Here is a 5,299-nt window from a genome sequence, read left to right as displayed (position 1 = left end):
GAGGTGTTTAGCTTGGGAATGCCAGTTGTGGAGCATATTAATCACAGAAAACTCAACTTGTCTACTAGTATTTCCAAGTGGATGAGTGTTTTAGTAGTTCCACCTTTATTAAAGCATTTCCCCAATTCTAAAACTTCACCACAAACTAAATATGGTGACCTAGCTCTCCTAGTTGACATAAAATACAATTTACAATGAGATATATGTGTGCAATACATACATACATACATACATACATGCATGCATGCGCACGCGCACACACACACACACACACATACATATTATATAGACATGTTATATATGCACACACTAAATATCATAAAATACACACACCAAAACACATATAATACCACTAACATTAAAATAAATTAAATTTCGAAATGATGCAAGCCATAACATTATAAATCCTAAATTGAAACAATTATGAGATATTGAAAATAAATATTTAAGCATTGTACTCATTAATTTCCTTGGGAAAGTATAGATAGGAAAATTAATATTTCATGCAAACCAATATTCTATGAGTGTTCATAATTTTGTAATTAATGATCAATCAATCTAAACTCATTTTTAGGCATAACACACAAATGCAAACAAACAAATGAGTCATTAAACATACAAATTAAAGCATTATACTCACTAAATGCACATAGTGTAGCATTGTATTCTCCAAGGGTGAGGCTACATATTTTAGTGTATAAATTCTTTAAGAAATTCATAATATCACTTAGATGCCACCCCAAAGAAATTGTACTTTAGTTTCACAATGAAGGAAAAGTTTCCAAATTGATAATAAAAATATTAAGGATAACTATATTAAAAAACCTTAAAAGATAAATATTTTATTTTTAAAAATAAATATATTATAAATTTTTATTTTTTTAGTAATGGAATAAGTTTCTAATATCCACAAACTAATATAACATAGTTTTATTTTATATTGACAAAAATCTTACAGTTTGGAGTATAAATTTATTCTAAAGTAGTTAGATAACTAAATTATTGATAGTTAAAAAATATAAGTTTAAATTTAAATTTCATGGAGTTTTAAATTTTGTAATCTTATTATAAATATTGTGTTGTATTATATTATGTTATATTTATATTATTAATTAGATTAATTAAAAATATTTTAATATTGCAATTTCATTCTAATTCAATTATATTTCACGGACAATCCTTATTAATGGTATTGTATAAGTAAACTTTTTAAGGTGACATGTGAAACATTTGATATCATGTGGGAGAGGGGAGACTATACCTTGTGCTTTATCATAAGAGACTTTCATTTTTATATTATTAATACAATAGAATATTTTTAAAAATTTATTTTAAATTTGATAAACTAATAATTAATTTTAGCATTTTTATTGATTTATATGAATAACAATTATATTGTGAAAGAAATTAGTTGTTCAAGTTCATAGAATTGGAGACATTTACAAACGCAATATATTTTGATGTAATTGCATCTAATTAAATATCATATTTATATAAATTAATATATTGTATTGATGAATTAAATTTACATTGTCGAATTTAAATCATACATATGTTGATAAGTAGGAGATATTTTCTGAAGGAAGTCAAATCGTGACATTGCTATAAGATTCAACTGTCTATTTTTTTGGGGTCAAACTCATTGACCCATATTTCATGAGTAGTGATTCACATGAATCCATCTATTGTGAGAATGAATGAAACACTAAACACTCATTAGATATAGGTGATGCCATTACATGTGAAGCATCAGAAATTTCTAAAATTTTATCCATATAAGTACTAATCTAGCTTGAGCACAAATCACTAGAGAAATTCCTCCATGAACAAACCCACTTTACTTGCAAATTGATTTCTAAAACCTTCATTAAGTATTGTAACTATGAACCATTCATTAAAAGCCCCTTAAAGCCAAAATGAGATTCCAACTTACTAAAAATATAAATATCCTTAAGATTTTATTTTGTTTTTATGTGAAGGGGAACCAGTACGAGCATAGATTCCGAGAGACACTAAAAGTAATAGTAGACTCCGTTTGGCATCCATCGAAACAAACAGAAATTAGGTAAATGAATGTTATTTTTCTAACGGCTCTGATTTTTTGATTCTAGGCGTGGGGCACTCTTACGCATCTATATGATTAATAATAATAATACCATCTCCGCATGGTACGGTGATGCTGATTTCACGATGGCGGACAGTTGGCTTTCACGACTAATAACTCTTTCGTTATATTTGGACTGAAGAAGGAAAATAAGCATCTTCAAATCGAGGTGAAAGGAAAATCATGGGTGGAAGTGGAGACCTCATGTTGTTTTGGTTCCTATCCACGGCCAAGGTCATATGAAACCTATGATGCTCCTCGCCGAAGATCTGGTTCAACATGGATTTGTTATCAGTTTCGTCAGTACCGATTACAACTATTCTCGCATTCAAAAGGCAAACGAATCCATCGATTAACATTCTGTTTCTGGTGATGCTTCTATTCGCTGGGTAATCGTCCCAGACGGCCTTCCTCCAACCGATACTCGCACTGACATTGTCACTTTGTTTGAGATGATAGACAATGTCATCGTCTCCTTCATCTACAAACTGATTGGGTAGATGAAAAGGAAGGATCCTGAGGAGCAAATCTGTTTGATAACGGACTGCTTGGCTGGCACTGCATTTGACGTGGCTAAACGCCACGGAATTCCAATGGCCGCTCTCTGGGTGATGCCTATTTCCTTCTATGCTCTCATCTATAATTTACCCTTTCTCGTTTCCTCCTCCCTCGTCCCTTCAAATGGTAAGCCCCATTATTACTTTTAATCAAACAAAGCCCATGGATTTCTCCAACAATTGAGTGTTTTTGTTTTGACAACTTTACAGGAGTCCCCAAGGACTTTACTATGGCGAAATACCTTCCTTCCATGCCGCCTCTCTACTCTGCACACCTTCCTTGGGTTGCTGGATTCAATGAATACCACCAAGAGTTCATCTTCCGCTTCATTGAATGGTGCAGGAGTACCTCAAATGTTCAAGCTACAGTTGAAGATTATAAAGATCACGAAGATCCTCAAAAAAAATCAGAAGGAAGGAATGTATAAACAAGGTCATCAAATCAATTGGGCACTATTGAAACCTATCATGATGCTGAAATAATATTAGGTCTTCAAGATAGGTTTAGGTATAGAAATGAGTTTAATGTTTAATAAAACAATTGTATGGTTTTTCAAGTTCAAACATTAAATAAAAAAGGTAACGGTTGGTTTAGAGGGAAGTTTAGTTTGTAATAATTTTAAAATACCCAACTCAACGATGATAGTTGGTTGGAATCAGTTATTGTATGGTGTCTTATAAATTGGAAAGAGTCTTTGATGTAAAAGAGGAAGGAAAAATATTGAAAGACTGTATGTACGAACTGGTGAACAGCAATATCAAAACTTAGATATTCTGCAACTCAAATCCCATATTGAGGATTGCAAACCCATTGGTTGGTTCTACAAGTGCATTAATAAGGTTTCCTTCATCATTCCAAGTACTTTGTTGATACGTTTCATGTTATTATAGGTTTGCTGTTACACTTGTTGCAGAACCAGTAGATTTCTTTTAATTATTTATTTGCTGCAGTAGGTTTTTAAGGAAATGAAGATCTTTCCATGAAAATGAAAGCCTGATACTCATGGAAAGAGTTATTCTAACATGTATGATATATTACTAACCAAGCACGTGCAGAATCAAACAAGATAGGGATTCTACCCAAACAAAGGGTTTATTTGCTGATTGGAGACATTAAACAATGTACATGTGAAGGTGAATCCATTGTTAGTTGGGATTGGAAGTGTGTTTAATCAAGTGATTGAGAAAATCCTAGTTCAAGAGTAAGAAGTGCTAGGAGGAGTCTGCCATATAGTTTCCTTTTAAAATTGTATCATTTATTATTTGATTGTCATTATTGTGATTGCTCCTCATCATTGAACGTTGCATGGAAAGAGTGAGAGAGCTCAAATGGGTATTATTCAATTCTTTCTATTATCTTGAAGCCCCTGTAATCGATAGCCGATATGTTCAATCGGTCCCTTTCTAACTTCTCCCCGCCAGGAATCAGAAATCACGGCGAACTTCTGGAGAGGGGAAGCAGAATGTTTGGAGTGGTTGGACAAGCAGTCTCATCAGAGCGTGGTGTACGTGTCTTTTGGGAGTCTGGCACTAGTGAACCAGAGACAGTTGGAAGAATTTGCGCTGGGCTTGGAAGCTACTCAGAAACCGTTTATGTGGGTTCTTCGAAGCGATCTGAAGGGTCAAGCGCGATACTCCCTCCAGGATTCGTGGAAGCCACCAGAGATCGGGCATGTCTGGTGGGATGGTGTGCACAAGCACAAGTTCTTTCTCATCCTTGTATCTCCTGTTTCATAACTCATTGCGGATGGAATTCCGTAGTGGAGGGCATCACAATGGGAGTTTCCATGCTCTGCTGGCCTTTCTTTGCAGATCAGTTTATGACCTCTGCTTATGTGGTAAACGTGTGGAAGATTGGGCTGGCCTTGAACAAAAACGATGATGGAATATCAGAGACGAGAGAAATCGAGATGGCGGTGAAGAGAGTGTGTGAAGATAAAGAGATGAAGGCGAGAGTGATGAAACTGAGGGAAGAAGCAAAAGATGCAGTGAAGGTTGAAACAGGATCTTCTTACGCAAATTTCCAGGACTTCGTGAAGGCCATGAAACAAGGAATCCTGCAGAAATAACTGTTCTTTGTGGAGGCGTTGTTCTAATTTCATTAATTTGTTTGCTCTTGTAATGTCGGTTATTACTGTTTTACTCTGTTCTGTCCATCCACTCCCTCCTGCTTTTCCTCCGTTTCGCTATCTTCTTAAATTTATGCAGACAATGTTGTTTTACTAAAGATCTGGCCTGGTCTCTCCAACACATGGCTGAATGTTTTTTGAAATCTCAATCCTTACAAAACCAGTTTGGACTGGCTCCCCAAAGCCAAGTGACTCAATTTTTCTATGGACAGCGATATCCAACATTAAATGAGAGAAATTATTTTGATTTCTAAAGCATGGATTGGCGCGATGTTCGCTGGCTTAAGTATTGAGCTAAAATTTCAATTTCACACTCCCATCTCCGAAGTGAGTTTTATTTATTTATTTGCCACTTAATGATAGAATGCGAATATTTTGTGTTTTTATATATTCCAATATTGCTTTTTTTATAGAAAGTCAAACTATAATGTTTTTATCAAACTTCATATATGAGATTTTTAAGTCAAATTTGTTGATTCATGTTTAACATTTATATTAGTTAGTAAAAA

General features: G+C 34.0%; 1 pseudogene; it reads left to right on the top strand.

Moving 5' to 3' along the window:
- The first annotated feature begins 2,307 nt into the window (after positions 1–2,307).
- On the top strand, positions 2,308–4,730 carry LOC149533934 (UDP-glycosyltransferase 85A2-like; annotated as a pseudogene).
- Positions 4,731–5,299: the final 569 nt, after the last annotated feature.

This window comes from Cupressus sempervirens, chromosome 10, assembly GCF_028749045.1.
Source record: "Cupressus sempervirens isolate cs-2001-9-10 chromosome 10, ASM2874904v1, whole genome shotgun sequence".
Classification (NCBI taxonomy): Eukaryota; Viridiplantae; Streptophyta; class Pinopsida; order Cupressales; family Cupressaceae; genus Cupressus; species Cupressus sempervirens.
The sequence above is the reverse complement of the archived record's forward strand: the minus strand, read 5'-3'. Positions and strand labels throughout refer to the sequence as shown.